Source organism: Carassius auratus, chromosome 49 (assembly GCF_003368295.1).
Source record: "Carassius auratus strain Wakin chromosome 49, ASM336829v1, whole genome shotgun sequence".
Classification (NCBI taxonomy): Eukaryota; Metazoa; Chordata; class Actinopteri; order Cypriniformes; family Cyprinidae; genus Carassius; species Carassius auratus.
Window position 1 is genome coordinate 6925821 of NC_039291.1, and position 24927 is coordinate 6950747.

A 24927-nucleotide genomic window follows, 5' to 3' on the forward strand; every position below is an offset into this window, starting at 1 on the left:
TTGAATAAAACTGTTAAAATATAAAATATCAGACGCTGCTTACCTCCTTTTGCCATCAATCAACCATTATATACCACTTCCTGTGAACGGCGTGCGTGTGACGTCACATGGGGCAGGGCAACGCGATACTCCACCTGAGTCTGTTTCGTCTGATGACTTTTTGTCTGAGTCCGTTTCGTCTGATGCCTAACATTAATTGTATGAGACTTGACACCTGACGTAATTTTTCCTGAGACCTGAAGCTTTTCAGTCAGAGGCGCGATGCCGTTTTGTCCGATGACTGTAGCCTTTTAGTCTGAGGCATGACGCCCTTTTATTTGATGACTGAGGTCTGAGGTTGCCATAAAATGTACACCGTACCGACACCACCCTGCCGTCACTGTGAGGACTCAACCTTCCCCTCAGCGGAAAATGCTGAGAAGGTTATTTTCAAATAGCCAAGTCCACTATACTCTCTTCTGTTTCTATCTAAATTTCCTCCCACTGTCTACCTCCAGGTCAATAAGTGGGTTTTCTTTACGCCGGTGGTGCTAACCAACCACAAAGTTTTTCTTTGAACCCGGCAGGCTCAACAAACACGTCTCAGTCTCTTTCACATTTAATTATCAGGCAACAAAGCATCCAACTTTCACCTCCACCGCATTTTAAAAGCATCCAAGAATTGTTCATTGTCCATAGGTGTTCTGTAAGTCATAATAATGAGAAACTTTCTCATAATAATGACTAGTAGGCTATAGTTATATTGAGAAACTTCCTCGTAATAATGAGAAAATGTATCATTATATTCTAATAATGAGAGCTTTTCTCGTAATGAGGAACTTTTTAGAAATAATGACTTAATCCACAAAAAAAGAAAAGAAAAAAAAAATCTAAATCGGTGCATGCACAACACAAGTTTGACGGCACGCCTAGCGACATGTTGGTCAAAAACATGCAGGAAAACCACAAACATTGCTTGTTATGTAATCTAAAGTGTATAATGCTATAATATGTCATGGGGGGGGGGGGGTGAAATGCTCGTTTTCACTCAATATCCTGTTAATCTTGAGGACCTATAGAGTAGTACTGCATCCTTCATAACTCCAAAAAGTCTTTAGTTTTATTATATTTATAAGAGAAAGATAGTCTGTACCGATTTTTCCCTGGCTGGAGGCGTGACGTGTGGGCGGAGCTAAAGAATCACGAGCACGAGTAGGCTTTTGCGTTGAGAGCGTTTGGAAGCTGTGACATTACCGTGAGGAAAAAAACATCCAAAACAAACCATGGCTAACAGTCAGATTCGGCGTATATTTATGGTCCAGAATCAAATCCAGAGGCTGAAATTTAACAAGAGCAGCATCAGCAACAACGTCTCAACAACGTCGATTACACTTCATCCTGCAACATCTGGACAAAACAGGGACTTATGTGAGGATCCTGTTTGTGGACTTTAGTTCGGCTTTCAACACCATCATCCCAACAACTCTCCAGACCAAACTGACCCAGCTCTCTGTTCCTAGCTCTATCTGTCAGTGGATCGCCAGCTTTCTGACAGATAGGCAACAGTTAGTGAGACTGGGGAAATTCATGTAAAACAGCTGCTCCACCAACACTGGTGCCCCTCAGGGATGTGTTCTCTCCCCTCTGCTCTTCTCCCTGTACACCAATGACTGCACCTCTAAAGACCCCTCTGTCAAGCCTCCTGAAGATTGCAGACGACACTACAGTCATCGGCCTCATCCAGGACGGTGATGAGTCTGCTTACAGACAAGAGGTTGAGCAGCTGGCTGTCTGGTGCAGTCTTAACAACCTGGAGCTGAACACGCTCAAAACAGTGGAGATGATTGTGGACTTTAGGAGGATCCCCCCTGCACTTTCCCCACTCACCATAATAAACAGCACAGTGGCTGCAGTGGAGTCATTCATATTCCTGGGAACCACCATCTCTCAGGACCTGAAGTGGGACATTCACATTGTGAAAAAGGCCCAACAAAGGTTGTACTTCCTTCGCCAGCTGAGGAAGTTTAACCTGCCACAGGAGCTGCTGAAACAGTTCTACTCAGCCGTCATTGAATCTGTACTGTGTATTTCAATAACTGTCTGGTTTGGTTCAGCAACAAAATCAGACATCAGAAGACTACACAGAACTGTTCGGAATACCGAAAGGATTATTGGTGCTCCTCTGCCCACCCTTCAAGAACTGTATACATCCAGAGTGAGGAAAAGAGCTCAGAAAATCACTCTGGATCCCTCACATCCAAGTCACCCCATCTTTGAACTTTTGCCATCTGGCCGGCGCCTCAGAGCCGCAAATACCAGAACAGCAAGGCACAAGAATAGTTTCTTCCCCCAGGCGATCTACCTCATGAACAGTTAAATGTTCTCCACTTATGCTTATATATTATCCTTATATTTATTTGTTACCCCTCCATCCTAGTACATCCCTGCATCTTATTCAATCCTATTCCATTATAATTTATAGCACAATTGTTTATACACTTATTTATTTGCCTACATTTCTTTTTTGTCTGTGTGTTGATGTCTCTGTGTACTGGAAGCCTATGTCACTAAAACAAATTCCTTGTATGCGCAAGCATACTTGGCAATAAAGCTCTTTCTGATTTCTGATTCGGATAAACTTAATTTATAGAGGTTTATTATGGAAGGATTTTCCGGACTATTTTCAAATGGAATTGCAAATTGTATTTTCACTTGTTTTCAAAATGTGGATGCATAAATTGTGACATAATCCAAATGCATTGCAAATCTTGCATTAGGCCTATACCGTTTGCATGTTCACATTCGCGAACGCACATGAATGCCAAATGTCCAGCATCTGAAATTTAGCAATGTAAGCAAACATAATTACTAGTAAAATCATAAAAATCACATTTCAACTCCCTCAAAATTGACAATTTCTTAATGACACATAATACATCCTTAAACCCTGCCATTTCTACAGCCTACTGTACTCTGTTTGGCCTCAGCTACAACTACAGTGATTGAGGGCAGATTAGAGTAGTAGACGTTTGAAGGACAGTCGATGACGTCCATAGGCTGGCATTATGCAAACAAACCTAACAGGTAACTGGTAACATAACATGAGATTGGAGTTTCTGAAACTCATTTCAGCACAGTAGTTCGGAAGTTTTCTTACTTTTCAGAGACAAAACTTGATTTGTTGTGCAATTTGATCTGTAAACCTTTGCAGACCTTTATACATTTACAAACAGCTAAATTGCAATTCATGAAAAATTATATTTGAGGGGAAAATAATATGGGCACTTATATCAGCAATAATATGGGCACAAATATCAGCAAGATTCTCAAATAAAACTAGAGGAGCTTACAAAGAAAGTCCAGAAATGTTCTTTCTCCAAGAAGGGACCACTGAAGACTTCTGCCTTTTCCAAGAATGTTATTCTACAAAGAGAAGACAAACGACATGACACAGTCACAGCTGTAATAAAAACAAATGTATGGGCCCTGAGTCCAGCACATAGTTTAGTAAAATAATAGTTTTATGAATATTAAACAATCCCGCCTTGAGAGCAGGATATAATACAATAAAAATAACAGTAATATGAATATTGAGAACTCCTGCCCTGAGAGCTGCATATAGTTTAGTAAAAGAAAAAATAATATGAATATTGAGTACTCCTGCCCTGAGAGCAGCGCATAGATTATTAAAATAATAGTAATATAAATAATTAGTATTCGTGCCCTGAGAGCAGGGCATAGATTATTCAAATAACAGTAATGTGAATATTGAGTACTCCTGACCTTAGAGCAGTGCATAGATAATTAAAATAATAGTAATATGAATATTGAGTATTCCTACCCTGAGAGCAGCTCATAGAACAGTAAAAATAACAGTAATATGAATATTGAGTACTCCTGCCCTGAGAGCAGCTCATAGTTTATGTAACGGAGGCCAGCGAGTAGTGCTGCACAGGTAAACCTCACTCCCCGATCTCAAGAGATGCACTAGCAACAGACGTTAGTGGCTGTAGCCATTTAGCCTCCTTGTTAGTGCGTCCACCTCCCATGCCGCAGGCCCGGGTTCGAGCCCTGCTCGTCGCGAGTGCGAGGAGCGTCAGAGAGGACCCGGGAGAGAGGGGTTACATTTAGTAAAATAACAGTAATATGAATATATAGTACTCCTGCCCTGAAAGCAGCACATAGTTTAGTAAAATACTAGTTATATGAATACTGAGTACTTCTGCCCTGAGAGCAGCACATAGTTTAGTAAAATAACAGTAATATGAATATTGAGTACTCCTGCCCTGAGAGCAGCTCATAGTTTAGTAAAATAATATTAATAAGAATATTGAGTAATTCTGCCCTGAGGGCAGCACATAGTTTAGTAAAATAACAGTTATATGAATATAGAGTACTCCTGCCCTGAAAGCAGCACATAGTTTAGTAAAATAATAGTTATATGAATACTGAGTATTTCTGCCCTGAGAGCAGCTCATAGTTTAGTAAAATAATAGTAATATGAATATAGAGTACTCCTGCCCTGAGAGCAGCTCATAGTTTAGTAAAATAATATTAATAAGAATATTGAGTAATTCTGCCCTGAGGGCAGCACATAGTTTAGTAAAATAACAGTAATATGAATATAGAGTACTCCTGCCCTGAGAGCAGCACAACACACACACATAACCATATAACTGTGATAAAGTTCAAACAAGCTAACTGGCACAAAGTTCAAACAAGCTAACTGACACAAACTTCAAACAAGCTAACTGGAACAGACTTCAAACAGCTTCTGTCAAAACCACATGATCGATGCGGGGGGAGTCTTTCCTATACCGTTAAAACTAGCCTTCAAAAAAATATAATTTAGAACTAATTAGGTCAATTAGGGTAAAACTTTCTGTCAAACCACATGATCGATACGTGGGGAGTCTTTCATACACCGTTAAAACTAGCCGTCAAAACCATGATTTAGAACTAACTAGGTCAATACGGTAAAACTTTCTGTCAAAACCGCATGATCGATGCGTGGGGAAGGGTCATAGGTTAACCCTTGAACTCATTTCGGAAAGTTTCGCCCATCCATCATAAGGTTACCGGAAGTTCAACCTGTCAAAAGGTCAAAGGTCAAAGTCATAAATCATCATGACAGAAAGTATAGAATATATAGTAGTCAGGTGTGTTTAATTAGGGTTGGCACAGTGGGCTCCATTAACAGGTTTGCACACCCCAGGGGCCTGTTCTTTGTACGTCACTAACTTAGTTAGCTGGATTTGATTGTTGATGATTTGGTTATTCTTGGATTATTTTTGTTCTTCGAAGCTCATCATGGACTTGTTGTCATCGCAACAGGTCCATAACCTGTTCGGGAGCAGGCTTATTTAATGTAAACAGGATTAGATTGCATCCTTTTACGAGGAATAAATAATTAAAATAATTACAAAATAATAAAAAAATTCTGTCTGAAGAACCAAATTAGCCAGGGATTAGTTGCCTTGATGAGAAGATCTGGCATCTTTCAAATCATCTCAGATGTCTTAAGCATGGTACGAAGAATGGGCCCCTGGTATAAACACAAGGGGACATTTAATTACCTACATTACAAAATGTAATAAATGTAACATTACCCAACATTGGTTAGATACACTGGCTGCATAAAAATACATAAAATTTGATTAATTTTAAGAGAGACCCTGCTGTTATGCTGCATAAATAATGTGAATATAAATTCAGAGTCATCAGCAGAACCGAAGGGGTTAAAAAAATAACAACAAGCCCCATGAACCTTCGCACATATATGTGACCCTTGATTTGGTGACGTGCACGCAAAGTTGAAGAGAACACCCGTTGTCTGATGCAGGCATTGGGTTTGGAGTATACGGCAATTGAAAAAAAAAAGTTTTGTCTGGATTGAGATGATTTCTGGGGTAGTTGATAAAGATGAAATGGAGTCAGATGACTGGAATCTAATAAGTAGTAGGAAAGGACAAGAAAAGAGAAAGAGTGGGTGAAATGAAGGGATCTGGGTAGATAGCCAACCTATTAAAAGGGGATTCGAAGGATCAGATCAGATGAAGATAACATGGTTGTACGTAAAAAAGATATAAAGAGGAATATAAAGAGAGGAATATAAAGTAATTCTTAAATTTTGAAAGGAAGATGAACATGTTAGTCTAAGTACAATAGCATTGTCTAGAGAGCTGAAGAAAAAGCTGAAGTGGATACGGCTAAGATTTTGAGAGATGAAAGCCAGTTTGTCATATGTAAAACAGAAGAACCAAACAAAATAATGCAAACGTTATGTAGAATTCAAATGATGGGGATTACATTGGTGTTTGAATGGGTGCTTGCATTTCAAGGAAATGAAATTGCATATAAAGAAGCAAGAGAAGCAGTTAAAAACAACAACATTAAATTACTTGTTAATCTAAGAATGAAATCAAGAGTATTATTAAGAAAAGACTGAAGGAAAGGTGTACAAAACTATGGGATAAGGAGAAAATAAGGTAGGTGGTTTACAGAATTCAAAGGAAAGTGGGAGAGATGAAAAGTGCAGGGAAAAACAGGAGAGAGAGAGTAATATCGAGGCTGAGATTTGGACACACAAGATTAAATAATACACCTTTTAAAATGGGTAAACATGATACGGGAAGGTGCGACTCTTGTGGACAAGAAGAAACAGTGGAACATATAATGTACTATCAAAAATTAAAAGAAAGAGCATAATGCAAAATTTAGAAAAGAAAAATGCAATTTACACTGAGAGTTATTTTACAATATAAATAATTTCAATAAAGGAATGCATGCTATAATGCTGTAGTTAAATTTTTTATATTCCTTATGTATAAATGGGGGGGAAAGGGATTGTCATTTTGATCCCCACTCCATACCAGTTGGTGGCGGAAATGCACCATTTTGTTGTTTGTCAACCGCCAATAAAATTTCAAGAAGAAGAAGAATACTCACTTCCGGCTGCGGCTTGCCGTGTGTTGCTAGCTGTAGCGAGTGTCGGTTGCCAGGGTGAGGTTAGATCACTCCTCTTTGCAAGAGAGATAAACTCACGTAGTATCTCTCTTAAACACATCTATCATATCTAGACACAGACAACGACTATAAGGGAGGAGTGCCATCACAACGGGTGAGTTTGCGGAGCAAAACTACGCAGAAGATCATGTGAATGAGAAAAACATTTATAGTCAACCCATGAGATTTAAATGAAAACACATTTCAGATTAATAATGATAGATAATTAAAAATGACTTAACTCTAATGTCTTATTCAACGTCTTTGTGTTGCAATACTAATAAATACTCATGAGGGTTGTCAGAAAATACTGTTAATGTTTAAGGTTAAGTGCAGTCTCGAGACACTTGTAAATTCATGTTTCTATTAACAGTTTATGCTTTTATATAGGTTGACTTTCTGCCCCCATATTAATTCACACGTGTTCAGTTTATTGAGTGACCTTGAGCAGCATCTTAACTCCATGTGTCATCTGTAGATCCACTAATGCTTCTTAAACCAGATTACTGACAGATCTGTTTTGTGAACCTTTATTTTTCCCATATGGTATGCTATTCACGCTTGGTCACAATAATTTGTGCATAATAATGTGTTGGGATTTAAAGTAGTGCAGTGGTGATAGATGTGTGTTTTATGTGTGCTTTTTATATATATTTAGATATATTGGATTTAATTGTGTGACATAATCTTTACCCTGAACCTAAAGTGTTGTTGTAAGTGTTGCCCTGCGCTGGTCAAAAGTCTACGGTGGCCGTAAGGAGACATGGTCGGTTAATTTAGTTTTGTCGTCGCCACGACATAACTCGCGGGAACGTGATAGTATGTCGTGGCCCGATATATTAATTTGAGGGAACGTCATATTAACTCATGGGAAGATGATATTATGTCTTAGCCACGAGATCATATTGTCGAGGTAATGACATCCTTATGTCATGGCGTCAGGACGCTATGTTGAGGGAATGACATCCATTTCTCGTTGCCACAACTCCTTATGTTGAGGAACAACATATTTTTCTCGTGGCCACGAGTTTAATACGTAAACAAACCTGCGTGACCATAGAAACCCGGGATTATCAAAAATAGATAAAACATTTTTATTGACATTAAACATTTAATATTTGTACATTATTATTATTATTGTTATTATTATTACATTAACTTATTAGGGTTATATATTTATATTTATTGCTATATATTTGCTTATTTCCCCGTTCAATTTGTGTATCGCTTTACATAGTTAACGTTTTGTATAATAATGCTAGTATTTGCTAGCCTACCATATATTTTATAAATAAACGCCTGACAAGTGTGCCAATAAAGTTTTGACTTTTTGATTGTATTTATGCCACTGTGTGATGGTAAATGAGCATGTTGTGTTTTCATTTACAAATGAAACTACTGAATGATTAATTTCTCAAAGAAATACTACAATATAATTATGGGCCATTAATTAGCCGAAATAAACAGATCTTTTTTTTTTTTTTTTTTTTTAAATGAAACTGCATTCCAGCAAAAATTCCAGTCAACATAAACTAAGCTTTATTGGCATGTCGAGCATTTACAGTAGGCTATTATTTACAAAAGTATTCAGAACGTTAAGTAAATAGATCGAAATGAAGGGGCAAAATGAATATAAACAAATATAAAAATATAACCAATAATATTAAGCTAATAATAATAATAGACAAATATTATGGAGAAAAATTATCAGTTAATGGACTTACAAGACTGTAGGATGGAATTTTTTTTTTCTTGTAGGCCTATTTTATATTATGCACTATACGTAACATTTATTCATGATAAGTTTGAATGTTGAATATCACACGTAATACAGTCCGATAGCCAAGGCCTATGGCTAATATAATAATTTTATAATGTAATGATTTCTATAATAAATAATATAATTTCTAAATTCAAAATAAAATATTAATGAATTCATCTCTGATACTTGCGGGTTGCTATTGTCATGCAAGTTTGTTTACATTAAACTCATAGCCACGCGAAAAATATGTTGTTCCCTCAACATAGCATCTTAAGGCCACGACATAAGAATGTCGTTACCTCGACAAAATGATCTCGTGGCCACAACATAATATCTCGTGCCCATGAGTTAATATGATGTTCCCTCAAATTAATATCTTGTGGCTAAGACATATTATCATGTTCCCACAAGTTATTATGTCGTGGCCATGACAAAACAAAGTGAACCGAACATGTCTCCTTACAGGCACCTTAAAAGTCTCCTTATATGTGATGATCTTTGATGAAAGTGAAATCTCATGAGCCTGGTTTCACAGTCCGGGCTTAGACTAAGCCAGGTTTAGGCCATACTTCAATTAGGACAATTAATTAAATGTAAAAATTAAATTTAAATTAAAAAATTTAAAATTAAATTTAATTTATGCATTTAGCAGATGCTTTTATCCAAAGCGACTTACAGTGCATTCAGGCTATCAATTTTTACATATCATGTGTTCCCGGGGAATCGAACCCCCAACTTTGCGCTTGCTTGTTTGCTAGCGCAGTGCTCTACCAGTTGAGCTACAGGTTTAATTAATTAATTACCTTTTATAAACGTTTCTGCTATGACTCTTTAGACAAAACATTGACACCGATACATTTTAAGATATGTCAATGCAAGTTTCTTCCAATTAAAACAGCTCAGTCATGCATTGTTATTTGTAGTCTGGGACTAGGCTTAAGCCTGGTCTTTGAAACCAAAGGAATAAGTCTTTTAAGAACATGAATAAGAGCAAGACACTTACGTTTTGGGTAAGGAAACTAAAACCTCTTTTTGGTTTTTAGAACTAGGGGTGCACAATATATATCGATGATAAATGTGTCCTCATGTCGCGTTTTATTACTGGACCTTTATGGTTTGTGTGTGAACGCACGCACATATTCCGGGAAATCACTGTCAGTGTGAATGAATCAAAATCTAACGATCTGGGAACAATTCCCGGGACACATATTATCCGCAGTAATGATTTTCTTAGCACCATTCATTCCTTAGGACATCCTTGTCATGTTGTTTTTACTATTTTGGAATAAATTGCATTACAGCCAAACTAATTTCACTATTATAAAGGCAGATATTTTGGCCAAAGAGGGCGAAGATAAAAATGTGCATTATTTTTTTTTTTAATAACAAAGAGAAAAGGATGATAAAGATACACATTACAACTACACACAATATAATAAAAAACAGTGCTTAATTGTAAGGTACAATAGGTGCATTTAGCAGGAGCTAGGGCTGTCACTTTTTATTCGATATTCGAATATGCATTCGAACATGACGTGAAATATCCATAATCGAACTATAAATAAAATATCCATTTTTTAAAATGCCATGTGTAGCCATGTTTTTTACAGTCTATGAATATACCGTTTGTTTTTTATTTTATTCTTTGCCATTTCTTATCCAGTTGAGGGCATTCTAGACGTATTGTAGCATAGGCCCATGACCAAATCAAGCGAATAATAGCTAGCCAGGCACGTCTGTGCACTCCCGAACATGTGTTCTCCACCGCGGGGAACATTGTAAACAAAAAGATAGCCGCACTTAGTCCAGATCAAGTTGATAGACTGGTGTTTCTTGCAAACAAAATTAAGAAATGAATTAGGCTAGGCTATATGCCTTACTCCTGCTGCTGTTTAAGTGGTCACGTTATTGTTTGTGCCTGTTCTGAATCGTTTTTTTTTTTTTTTTTTCATTTAGCCTAATGTTGTGGGATATGCATTATGGGTGTGCACGGATAGTCGAACAATCGAATATTCGGTCTGCTCTAATTATTTGATAAATAAAAATTATATTCGAATTTCGCAAAAAAAAAAAAAAAAAAAAACGTTCAAAATAAAAAAACCTAATTTGGTCACTTTCTGTGATTCTCCATGGCATATTTGAAGATGTATGCAAGCAAAAAATTATTAATGAATGATTAAGGGGCCATTCACATATCGCGCCTAAAAACGCGTGGAAAACGCTAGGCGCGCCGCTTTCTCCTTCTCCAAAGCGCTCGGGCAGAAGCACTCCTGATGTGTCTGCCGTTGCTAATCAACAATGACGCGCTCTCTCCATGAAGACACGGAATTTTCAGCAAAGGATAAATGGATTTGCAGCACAAATAATCGCTTTCAGTAGCTCTGCTACTAAATTTATTTCAAAATGGCAATCCATACAGCTATGACCAGCTGTTCCTTCATCTTGGATGAGCTTTCAACGTTGTTACAGGAAAGGATTAAGCTGAATGTTTATTTCTTGTCACATGACCTGCGGTGAAAAGTTCTGAAAAGAAAATTCTGAAAAGTTGAGATGTTTTTAACTCGATGCAGTGCAGACGCGCCTGGAAAAGACGGGCGCGTCGCACCCCGTCGCTTCCATTATGAGCATTACTACATTGGAAATAACGAACTTGAGCACGCAAAAGACGCGATATGTGAACTGCCCCTAAGAACTGCGGTCTTCTACAGTACTTCAAATATGCCGTGGGGAATCACAGAGAGTGACCGAATTCAAGAACATTGTTGCGTCATCTCTCAAGCAACGAATAAACACTGCTAACTTGGAGAATGCAGTGAAAACTCCTTTTCTTGTGTCTGCCCTAGACCCTCGGCACAAACATCTCAGATTTTCAATGAAAACATGAGAGAAGTAAAAAAAAAATGTTTTTTTTAACATTATCAGAACACTTGCCTTGATGCGAGTGGTGCGGATGCAGCCGCTGTCACCAATGATGAAGAGCAATGCCCACTCGTCGGAAAAGGCTGAGCCAGTTCTTCAGCGATGATTACAGAGAGTCCAGCCGAGACGAGTGGGAACAGTTCTTGCTGGAGCCATGTATTCCACCAGATGAGGATCCCATTCAGTGGTGAAACGAAAACACGAAGCGCTTCACAAAACTTATTCGCTTAGCACACCGTTATTTGTAGGGCTGTAGTCAACCAAAGAAATGCTTAGTCGACCGAAGTCCTGTCCTGCGCAATGATCAGTCGACTAAAAAAAAAAAAAACGCGATGTTTTACATTTTGATTTAACATTTATTAAACAATTGTCATAGAGCATTTATAAAACATCAATAATACATAAAACTATAATAATACAATTCTTTGAAAATTAAGTGATTTTTTTTCTACTGCAAAGTGAGGAGCTCTGTCCTAGGTCTATAGAGACGGTCACAATCGTGCACCTGACCACACCACACGCTACAAAAAAAAGGCAGCATTTACCAGTGGTGGACAGTAACGGATTAGCTTTACTTCGTTTCTGTACTTAAGTATATTTTTCAAGTATCTGTACTTTACTGGAGTAGTTTTATTTTGAGTAACTTTTACTTTTACTTCACTACATTCCAAAGCATAAAATCGTACTTTTAACTTCACTACATTTCATAAAACATATTGTTACTCCCTATAATATATCACGTGCTCCGACACGCAGAAGCGGTGTCTGATTCATCATGAACGAACTGAGTCTTTTCAAAATATACTTTTAAATCGGATCGCAAATCATACCAAACGATTCGTTTACGAACTAGAATGATCCGATTGCAGCCTACTGTCTATGGATTGCAGCTGTTCTGGAGTCGACCACTCACTGATTCAAATGAACCGTTTAGTGCGAGTCTCCAGAAGTAAGAACTGGGAGATCTTGTGAGCGCGCGTGCATCTGATGTTGCTAAAAGTAAGTTATTAATGTCGAAATTTTGGATTAATTATTGTAACTGAAAATCATATTTAGGTCAAAATTGTCAGTTTTTTGGGAACTAAATCCGTTGTAAAGAGTGATCTATTTAAGCCCACTGAAATGCTCGAGTGTAGACGATGCAGACACATCAATTTTGGGTAAAAAAAATAAAAATAAAAAACACAACCTTAAAATAACACAGATTAAACACAATAACTCATGCACGTTCAAATTCCCAGCTGCCGTAATGTTAACAGTTTTATTAAAATGTCCTTTGTGACGTCTGTTTTTATATTGTTTATCAACAGTAACGTTATATTGTTTTTATTAACTAGACAAGTAAACAGACATGAATGTTTATTCATAACCATACTGAAAATAAGTAAAGATTGTTAGCTGATCTGTCTAGCTAGCAAGCTTGTTGGTGCTAAGTTGAGGTAATTTTTATAAATAATGTCCAAATATTTTTATTCAACCCCCTATATATATATTACATCTGGGTAGAAAAGAAAGGATGTGATGTTAAGAACATGGTAACTACAGTAATTATCAAAGTGGGAAGAGATGCACCCCGTTTGGCCAGTGGTGTTTTTAAACCACAGGCAAGGTTTGAGAAGGAAAACAAATAATTATGAAAATACAATTATATTTTCCGTAATGTTCTTCCTAACTTCAGGCCTTATTATCATGTCATATATACAGTACAGACCAAAAGTTTGGACACACCTTCTCATTCAAAGAGTTTTCTTTATCTTCATGACTATGAAAATTGTAGATTCACACTGAAGGCATCATCAACACTATGAATTAACACATGTGGAATTATATATGGAATTATATACATAACAAAAAAAGTGTGAAACAACTGAAAATATGTCATGTTCTAGGTTCTTCAAAGTAGCCACCTTTGATTACTGCTTTGCACACTCTTGGCATTCTCTTGATGAGCTTCAAGAGGTCGTCACCTGAAATGGTCTTCCAACAGTCTTGAAGGAGTTCCCCGAGAGATGCTTAGCACTTGTTGGCCCTTTTGCCTTCTGTCTGTGGTCCAGCTCTCCCCTTAACCATCTCGATTAGGTTAAGGTCCGGTGACTGTGGAGACCAGGTCATCTGGCGCAGCACCCCATCACTCTCTTTCTTGCTCAAATAGCCCTTGATGCCTTCAGTGTGACTCTACAACTTTCATAGTCATGAAAATAAAGAAAACTCTTTGAATGAGAAGGTGTGTCCAAACTTTTGGTCTGTACTGTAACTTTGATGTTCTGTAAAACAACAAACTTTAAAATACTTTGTTCTTACTGGTGAAGATCAGATGGTCATCTCTGTTTTCTCTCAGGTACATCAGAGTGTAAGCTTCACAGTTAACCTCACTCTCATCAGCGTAGTCCATATCATCAACAAAAATATATCTTGACTCCATATAGTAGTTATTTTGGAAAAAATCCCAGGCATTTTGAGCAGTAGGATTATAAAAAATATGTGCCAATATAAAATTAAATTAAGTAGCCTATATAAAATTCAAAACATCTATTTTTCAGTACTTTTTTATTTAAGTACATAAAAAATCAAGTACTTTTGTAGTTTCACTTGAGTAAAATTGAAAAAGGAGTACTTTTACTCTTACTGGAGTAATATTTTATTATATGTATCTGTACGTTTACTCAAGTACTTGATTTGTGTACTTCGTCCACCACCATTTACACACAGCTGCAGGGTGTGGCCTGCACACCTAACCAACTCCAAGTCTGGCGCTGTTATAAAATAGCCTAAATTAAAGCATTTAAAGTTTGGGATAAAACATAGGCAAATTATATTTAGAATACAGTAATATATAACTGCCAATAAAGGAATCAATATCAAGGAGTAAATCAATGAAAATTTCTTTATTGGTGAAAAACAAAAGTAAAAAATTATGCAACTAAATGACTAAAGTTGACAGCCCTAGTTATTTGTGAGTCTCGCCCACGTCTGTGCCGTCAGAGCGCGTTTTCTCCACGGTCGGCCTTATTGTTAACAGACTAAGTAGCCGACTTCCCCCGATCATGTTTACATGCCCGTATTTCTTAACAAGAACATGTAAAACAATAGAAAAAAAGCAAAAAAGATTTGCTGACAGTTTCAAAGTTTCAAAGTTAAGTGTAGCCTACTTTCTACAACAGCCTAATTGCTGCAGGCTGCCTTACGTTTATTCTTTGTTCACTTTTCTTTTTTTTTTTTGCTTTTAATCTGTACTTTTGTTTGTTTGCAAGCATTGTTAAAGGTTTTCAGCTACAAAACACGATGTGCAATGTTCAAGCTTATTATGTGCAAGCTTGTTCAAAATGACGGAAACAATAAATGTTGCTGAAAAATAAGGTCTGTCTCATTAAACTTCATTTTTGTTTTGTTTTTGCTTGATTTCAAACTTAAACTGTGAGCTCAAATATTCGAATGTGATATTTGCGGAAAATGCCCATCCCTAATATGCATAGTGGCACTTCATATAAATGGATATTCAAGGTGATAACCTGCTGTTTCAAACATTAAGTAAAACAAATAATAATACAGATAGTCCTGTTTATGACTCACTGTTAAACATTTGTGATTGAATCTCCATTAGGGGTCGTTCACATATCGCGTCTTTTGCACGCTCATGTTCGTTATTTCCAATAAAGGCGCGCGGTATATTCAAATACATTGCATGAAATTCGATATCCGTTCGAATTTGATTTTTCTCAAAAGTGACAACCCTAGCAGGAGCATTCAAGAAATTGAATGAACAAATATAAAAATAAATAGGGGTGTATTTTCAAAAGCCAGTTCTCTAATCAACTGTAATTTCCATCAGGTGCATGATTTCCCATAGAGCAGCTTTTACTTCCACAGAGCCTTTGTTAACTGACAAGCTGCACAAATCAGTGGTGATAATGAATGTGGATTTTTGTAGCTTGTCAGTTAACAGTTAAACTGATTCCTAAAACAACTGTATTAAATTTCTTCAGTCAAGAGCAGTGAGTGATCTTTTTTTCTTTGTGTTTTGTTGTTTTATAAACAGTAAATAAATAGTTCACCCAAAGCTGTCTGTCAATTCTGTCATAGTGTTTTATATTTTATACCACCATTTACTCAATCAAAATGGGTTTTAAACCTGAATGAGTTTCTTTCTTCTTCTGAACATAACTGCTATTTTGAGGAACATGGAAAACCAAACAAGTACTTTTTTGCTACTATCAAATTAAATGTGGACCAGCAACTGTTTGGTTACCCACATTCTTTAAAATAAATTATTTTGTGTTCAGCATAAGAAATAAATTAATACGGGTTTGGGACAATGTGACAGTGAGTAAATAATGACATCAGGTGCGTGATTTCACATAGAGCAGCTGTTACTACACAGAGCCGTTGTTAACTGAGAAGATGCGCCAAAAAATGCTGAAAATGAAGTGGATTTGCGCATCTTCTCTATTAACAACGGTTCTGTGTAGTAACAGCTGCTCTATGTGAAATCACGCACCTGATGGAATTAACCGCTGATTAGATAACCGGCTTTACTGACGAAATGCGCATAACGATCAGCCGATCGTGATCGGAGCACCCCTAGTCTACATGTAAACCTTTTGTGTTTTGACAGCATTAGTGCAAAATATATTTTAGTTCAGTAACCAGGCACTGTTTGACAGGCTTTAGCGTGCGCTTCGTGTGTACATGTGGCGTTCAGAAATAGCACAGGTCATACCAGCGCGCGAATGAAACCTATAAAAGCACAAGCAAATAATGACAGAGTAAGTCCTCCGTTGAGTTAACACTGCTGTGAATGCGTGTGGCATTGTACAGTATATGATGAAGGCGCCAGAACTGCATCTGATAGAATGTGTGCTGTAGCACGATACTACGATATTTCTTCAAAAGCAGATCGTGAAGACATTTTTATTGTCCACGATCAAAAATCGTCATGTCGCACATCATTAAAGTATGGTGACACAAAATAAAACGTGGTGATTTTCTAAGCAGATAAAAAAAATTATAAATATAAAGTGGAAGTCATGACATTGTGCCAAGTAATGGTAACCAATACTCGGAATTGTTGCTCTGCATTTAACTCATCCAAATGCATACACAGAAGTGAGTAGGGAACACACCGTGAACACACTGGATATAGCTTGCAGTGGGCAAGCTATATCCAGCTCCCGGGGAGCAACTGGGGGTTTGCAAGGGCACTTCAGCCATGGGATTTGAGGGTGGAAGAGAGCACTGTTCATTCACTCACCACCCGCGCATCTCTAGGCTGCATGTGCGAGCACGAGTGATACAGTGGCCGCCGGTCCACGACTGGCAGAAAAAAATGACACTCATTAAAGCTCACTGGCTGAGTTTTCTCCTCTGAAAGAAAAAGTTGCACAACTGACAGGATAAGTTACAATATCTGAGATATTGCTGCTAAATAATTTTTTTTTGTTTTGTTTTTTTTTACTTGAATGCCATTGCTTAAATTGATATTATTTATCTTTTGACATTTAATCTTCTGAGTTCAGAAACATTGTTTAATATAATTGCTGTTCATATTTTTATTCAAAGTTCAGAATCAAGATACATTTATTTCTCTTATGTTTCTTAGGATAACTGAGATAATGCTGCTAAATTTATTCTTTCTTTACCTTGAATGTCATTTCTCTAATTTATTTTTTATATTTTTATATTTCATATTTTGTTCAAATGTTTAATATATCTGCTGTTCATATGTTCATTTATGAGTGTGTTATATGATTAGGATGTTGTCCCGGTTTTAAAATAAAGCACAGCAATGATATTTGAGAATGTATTTTCCCTTTTCAGGAAAAGTAAATTGAAAAAGTATCGAAATCGCAATTCTTGACTAGGTATCAGTATCGAAACAATAATTTTGGTATCATGACAACACTAGAATATGGAAAAATGGTGGCATTTTCCTTTAATGTCATCTCTTCTTTTGATTTTAATTACATAATGTTGTGTTCTTCTGTGCATATTGGCCAGTAGGTGGAAATAGAGGTTCATGATATATGGTTTAGTTGAATATCGAAGACTGAGGGAGTCAGAAACATTCCACCTGCTACTACGTGTGCGGTACCATTCTGCTATATAATTTGGTTGAATAAAGAATCTTGATTTTTGAATGCCTCCTCGTTGCTTCATACAAGGGATATAACAATTGGCGATGAGGTTTTTTTTTTTTTACTTGAGGATGGCAGCTATTTCTACTTTTCCCACGCCATTTTTACCATATCCCGGAGAACCAACTATTCTGCTTGACACGTGGCTGGGATGTTCCAGAATTATTTGCTCGTTGTTGGTGCTTCTGGAGATGCATGGCCGGTCGAACGAAAACGAGCACTGCTTCTACATTGTCTCGGGACTGAACGCCAAAGGTTGCTCTATACCTTGCCGAATCAAGGTGATTTGATGGAGGATGCAATCGTGACCATGGAAGCGCACTTTGCTCCTCGACGGAACATAGTGGCTGAGCGTCATGCTTTCAGGAAATATATTCAGGTACCAGGAGAAACCATACTTCAGTACATAGCTGCTCTAAGGGACTTAGCGGCTACTTGTGACTTTGCAACTACTCTGGATTGACATGTTGCTTGATCAGCTGGTGGAGAATGTGTCCAGTCATCGCATTCGTGAGAGATTGCTTTTGGAATCTGAATTGACTCTTGAAAGAGCCGTTACTATTAAAGCCCTGCATTTCAGCCTGAACCCGACGGGCCCCGTTTTATTTATGCCCCTAGGGCCGGGCTTCGGGCCAATTTTCACGCTATAGATCACATGCGGGCCGGGCCTCGGGCCTTTTTGGGTTATCTTTCTATTTATATTTTTATGCATTAATAAAAAATAAAAAAGAATTGAAGTTGACGTCGACGATAGAAAAACATACAAAGACATTTCATAACCTCATAACTTTCATAATTTGATAATTCAATCCGTTATAATTACACTGACATACTGACATGACCGTCTCACGCACGTATTTTCGCCAGCGCGACCCACGATTATACTTCACTTATATCCACTTATTGTAGTAGTAGATATTATAGGCCTCTACATTAATGTATTAATCATAAACGAATTGGCCAACTAATAATTATAAAATGATGATTCATGTAGCGGCGGGCATTTCTGTGTCTGCACCTGTTGCTGCGGGCCACGGAGCAAAGAAGAGAGCGCTGGCCGAGTATGAAAACATTGTGGAGCAGGACGAGGATGAAGACGATGAAGTACAGCAATACATGCCCCTCAATCACAACATGGAAGGGGATGGATGAGATGGGCTGCTATGGTGGAAACAGCACGAGACCCTGCTACCGCGACTGTCAAGACTGGCTCGTTCTGTGCTTAGTGTCCCGCCAGCAGCAGCTGCGAACGTGTCTTCAGTGCAGCGGGAAGAGAGGAGGACGGGGTTAAAACCTTCCACTCTGGATGCTATTCTTTTTCTCCACGATGCTCCGTAAGAGACTGTTCTAACTTTTCATTTGACTGGACTTTATTTTCGTTTACCTGTTGGAAAATGGAAAAAAGAATTAGAGCCCGACCGATATATCGGCTGGCCGATATTATCGGCCGATATGAGCTTATTGCATTTAAATCGGCATCGGCGTTTATAACGGCCGATGAAACATGAGAAACAGAGTCTCATGCTTCACTCATGTTGTGAGTGTTGCATAGTTTGCCCACCAGAGCGAGCTCTGCAGCTCCAGAGTTGAGAACAGCGCCAGAAATCCACTAGCGAAGAAAGCGATAAGCCAAGCCAGTCACGGAATTTTTTTTTCTGTTTTGACGGTGAGTCTGTCGTTCGTCATGTGAAATGATTTAGCTCATACACTGTATATACAATGATGTGGTAGTTCTAGCTAACGGTCCTATCATTATCACTTATAAATATTCTGTAATATCACTTACAGCCGCTAATGCATTGCTATATTAGATTAGCCACAGAGCTACTACCATGTTTATCAGTGGAAGAGTGTGAACGTTAATAAGAGGTCAAACTATAACGTTAGCGTTTAACTTATTCTAAATATATCTGCAGTGTTTCCCACATAATTACCGGGTAACTGTGGCAGGGGGGCAATGACTAGAAGTTATGTACAGCGTGCCTCGAAAAAACAACAGCTGTTATGTTATTGAATGTTATTGAAAACTTTTTTTTAAAGTTTTAATTACACAACATTTCTTCCATGTTTTATTTTTTTTTTTATATAGTAAATCCCCTTTGTTTACCAAAAAGTTAAGTAAATTTTCAATAATTAAAAGATAAATAAAATTAATGTTTTATGTGTTTAATGTGCAAGTACAAGTACAGACAGAAACAATGGGTAATAACTAAATGTTTATTTTTCATGTATGCATTTAATTCTATGCATTTAAAAAATAAAAATAAAAACATTTTTCTAAAAAAGGAAACTTAGTTGTTAATTTTTTCTCTTGCATAATTAATATTGCACTTTAATTAAGCAAAAACACATTTTATCCGATTACTTGATTAATCGATGGAATTTTTGGTAGAATACTCGATTACTAAAATATTCGATAGCTACAGCCCTATGTTATTCTAACGCTAATATAGCTTCCTTTTTAGCAGGCCCCTTAAATGCTTGCTATTAACTTGTTTGAAGGTGGTTCTTCTCAAAATTGACAGCGGTGTGTTCATGACACTAACGTTAACCATTCAACTTCGAGTAGGTGCGTCAGAAATGATTAACCAGAGGGGACATGTAAATAAATGTGAGCTGAACAAGCACTTTTTTAAAATTTAATTTTATATGTATTTTTTTACAGATTGTTTTAAAGCAGCTTTAAAGACATAACAGGAAAATGTTGTAATATTGTTAAATAGAAGTAGGTAATAGGTAATACATATTGCTTGACAAATAAAAAAATATATATATATTTCTAATTTTTGCCTATGTAGGAGATTCCTGTTTAATATAATTCTAATTCTAATGATGACACGAGTAATGATACATGGTGATATTATTAATACACATGCTTATTCTTTCTCTGTCTCTTTCTGCCCTACAGATGGCTGAAAAAGGTGAATGCTGTAGCAGCAAAGTGTGGGACTACTTCTGCCAATACTTTAACTTTAGTATTATAATTTATTTACAGAACACACAGACTGTTAAAACCAGCTTCAACTGGAAGAAAGTAAAAGTGTTAAATGTTTAAAACCAGACTGTTTTTTGATCATTAAAAAATATATACTTTTGATGTGCAATTGTTTAGTCATTGAGACTATAATCTAAGGCTTTTTTTTTTTACATAATCTCTTCTGGAAAATGGTTTATACAGCCCACATACATAGAACAGGCAGATATTTTGCTATTGAATGTTGTGTAAGTCCAGTATATAGGAAATGGGTCTAATATCCAGTTTATTTTCAAAATCAAAATATCGGCTTATAAATCGGCTCTTTTCGAGTTAATATCGGCATCGGCATCGGCATTGGCCCCCAAAAATCCATATCGGTCGGGCTCTAAAAAGAATAGACATGTTCTGTGGTGCATTTTTGAGGTAAAATAATCTGCAGGTTGGTTTTTAATTAATTTAATTTAATTTGTTTAGATTGTAGGCTATTTCTCATTTCGTTTGCGAGCGCTGTTGCGAGCCTGCCTCTGTATTTCAACATTTTTCATTTTACTCACTGTGGTTTAATAAATAAACATTTATTAAACTAACTGTCTGTGTGATATGCTTGAAGTGTTTTATATCTCTTAATTTTATTGTAGCCAAGTAAAGTATTAGCGTTGATTTGAGCGGCTTGGCTGATTAACGTTAATCGTCATTTTAAAAGAAAATGCTCCAAACATTTTTCTAAATTTGATAAAGAAATGAAAAGAAATATAAAACAAAACGGATCTATTTTAATTGCTGCAAATAGGGCAGGCTCCCGCTGTGTAATAAAATAAATAAATAAAAACAAGGGCTCGTGTATGACTCGGGCTGATAATTCTGATGAGCTGTCGGACACGGGTCGGGCTAGGGCCTGAGCGTCTCAGGCCAGGGCCGGGCTCGGGCCTAGATTTGAGGCCAGTGCAGGGCTCTAATTACTATTGCAACTCAAACAGAAGTTGCTGGTGAACAAGCCAAATTATTATCGAGTAATCGCTCAGTTCCTGTGCGAGTGATACATGCAAATACTCCACCTGCAGGTGCACGCCACCGTCAGAGACCACCTTCAAAGCCAGCATCCACAGTGCGTTCTTCAAAGCCACCATTTACGGTACCTGTTTCGTCGTCCCATGAATGTTATCGATGTGGATCAAGGAAACAACTTGTGAAGGACCGTAGTTGTCCTGCTGCATCAGCACAGTGTAATAACTGTAAAAAAATGGGACATTATTCACAAGTCTGTTGCTCGGGACTAGGGCTGTCACTTTTGTGAAAAAATCATTTTAGATTTTTAAGACATGTTTATTGAATCGACTGTAAAATCGATTTTCCATGTAAAAGTCAGCAATATTTCTTATTTATTGGCATGAAGTTTCATGCAGAATAACAAACCGCAAACAGCTAAAAATATATGTGCAGAGGGGACGGCTGCCATAACAAAAGAAAAACATCAGTGCAGGCTTCAACCCGGCTGCATTTATGATTTAGGCAATTCAGAAATCTCCAAGATTATTTTAAATAATGATTAAATCCATTTCAAACAACTGTTAAAAAAATTAACTTTAAATGGACTTGAGAACAGGCCATGTGTGTTTTTTTTTTTTATTGAACGTAACCGACACCATTACAAATTTATTGGACAGGAAAACAAGTCGATCAACATTCTCGGGGTCCAGAGCAGAGCGTTTTTTATTCACTGTATGTCCAGCTGTTGAGAAGATGCGCTCCGACCGCACTGATGTCCCAGGGACACTCAAGTACAGCTGCGCAAGGTGGGGGTATTACTGCCAATTTTCCACCACAAAAGCCGGTCGCTGTCAGCTGGCAACCGTCCTTTTCATAACTCAGAATCTCCTGTAACTAGATGCGCGAATGAGGCGAATTCACGTCTACCATGCCACGAGATCTCCAGACGCGCGTTAATGCATTGAAATCATTTGCGCCAGACGCTCTATTCACATTTGGTGTTAACGCAATGCAGCATAAGAGGTCTTAAAGGCTCGTAAAATTGCTGGTATTTTCTGTCTAGCTTTCGCAACGCATACTGCACTTAAATATATTTTATAATTGTTTAATTCTTTTTTTTTTTTTTTTTTTTTTTTTTTTTTTTTTAGATGTGTGCATATTTGGTTAAAACCGATTCCCTATTTTCATTTCCGAAACTTTTTTTGGTTGGTCAGATCGATTGTGCAATCAATTTTCAAACTAAAAGTGACAGCCCTACTCGGGACAAGCTCGCTCAGTGCGTGATTCCTGTACTTGGATGCTTACCTGTGACTGTCTCTAAGGATGACATCACCTGCTCCACATCGTTCTTCGTGGTTGAATCGTGGTTCATGCTTAGAATGGATCCGATCAATGGGCTGCATCTTCGTTTCGAAAGGCAATTCAATTTTGCCAGAGCGCACGTCAGCTCCGGTCTTGCGATTTGTCTGCTTCGATATCTGCGATATGGGATGCGCAAAAGGTTTTGTGCACAAGGTAAAAATTTGGTCTGATGTGACTCCTGTGCTCCAGAAATTCCACCGCTCACCTTTGTCTGTTCGAGACACAGTCATTGAAGAAATTCGTTGCCATCTTGAGTTGGGCGTAATTGAGAGAGTGGATGTTTTGCCGTGGGTCTCCCCGAAAGTCAGGGCTATTCGTATGTTTGTGGACCTGCGAGAGCCCAACAAGGCTGTAGTTATGGATCGCTACCCTCTACCACACATCGAAGAAATGTTGTCTTTGTTAAGAGGCGCGACTGTATTTTCCACTATCGATTTGGCAAGTGCTTACTTTCAGTTACCGTTACATGAGAGCCGTGATCTGACCTCCTTCATTACTCACAAAGGACTTTTCAGATTTTGTCGGGGCCCGTTTGGCCTTGTTTCAGCACCCTCCGCTTTTCAGAAAATGTTGGCGACAGTTTTATGAGGACTTCTGAATGTGGCCAATTACCTATCTGATTACCTCAGATTTCGTCTTGTCTGAAGACGCACAGCAATGCTTTAATGCTGTAAAGGAATTGCTCATCCATAGCCCTGCACTTTCATTATTCGATCCAAATTTGCCTACAGTGGTATCTACAGATGCCTTTAACTACGTTCTGGGCGCTGTTCTTGCTCAAGTTCATGCGGATAAAACGAAACTTAATTTCGTTTTTGCATTGCAGACCTTGTCAGCAGCTGAACGCAAGAACTCGACCATTGAAAAGGAAGCACTTGCTTGTGTTTGGGCCGTTGAAAAGTGGTGAACTTACTTGTGGGGCCACAAATTCTTCCTGCGCATGGACCACCAAGCCTTAACTGTGCTTCTCTCATCCAAAGGAACGCACCAGGATGCGCATTGCACGCTGGGCAGCGCGGTTACTGTGCTTCAATTGTGACATGATTTACAGGCCTAGGGCTGTGAATAAAAAGGCCGACTGTCTTTCTTACCTGCTGTTGCCTGCTTCGGAAGAAGACTGTTTGGAAGCTGAACCTTTATAGCGTTTCTGTCTCTTGCGATGTCTGCTTTGTCGCCAGCTGAGTATGCATCTGCTTCTGTGTCATGCTCTGAACTGAGTGCATTACGCGCACAAATAGCTCATGGTTGGCCTTCTTCAACTTCTGTGGATATTATTCTACGTCCCTACTTTCAACTATGTGATGAACTGAGTGTTCAGCAAGATTATGTGTTCAGAAGGTCACGTCTTGTTGTACCTGTTGCGCTACGGCACACATTGGTGAAGTTAGCTCATGAAGGTCACCAGGGTATTGTGCACACTAAACAGCGGCTTCGTGAACTGTACTGTTGGACTGGCATTGATTGTTTGGTTAGCATATCCAAGCCTGTCAAATGTGTCTTTCTTCTGACAAAACTGCTAACACCTTCGCTGCGCCACTGCAGCCAGTGCGTTTTCCGTCTGTACCATGGGAAAAGATAGCTATTGATGTGGTGGGTTCATTTGAAACCGCTGAGTGGGACTGCCATTATGCGCTGACATTTGATCGACTATCACAGTAAATGGCATGAAGTCGCTTTCACCCCCATAATGGGACCCAATTCACATCAGTAGAGTTAGCAAAATTGCTGGAAAAGAGAGACATTCAGCACATACGTACTTCGTTGTACCATCCTGATGCCAATGGAGCTGTAGAACGTTTCCATCG

General features: G+C 38.0%; 1 protein-coding gene across 5 annotated transcripts in view; it reads left to right on the forward strand.

Moving 5' to 3' along the window:
- Window positions 1-6918: 6918 nt before the first annotated feature.
- mak (male germ cell-associated kinase) overlaps window positions 6919-24927 on the forward strand; it is a 57052-nt gene continuing 39043 nt past the window's right edge. For all 5 annotated transcript variants that reach the window (XM_026237765.1, XM_026237764.1, XM_026237766.1 and 2 more), the window contains exon 1: window positions 6919-7099. The gene's annotated coding sequence lies outside the window, so the exon portion shown is untranslated. The remainder of the gene's footprint in view (window positions 7100-24927) is intronic.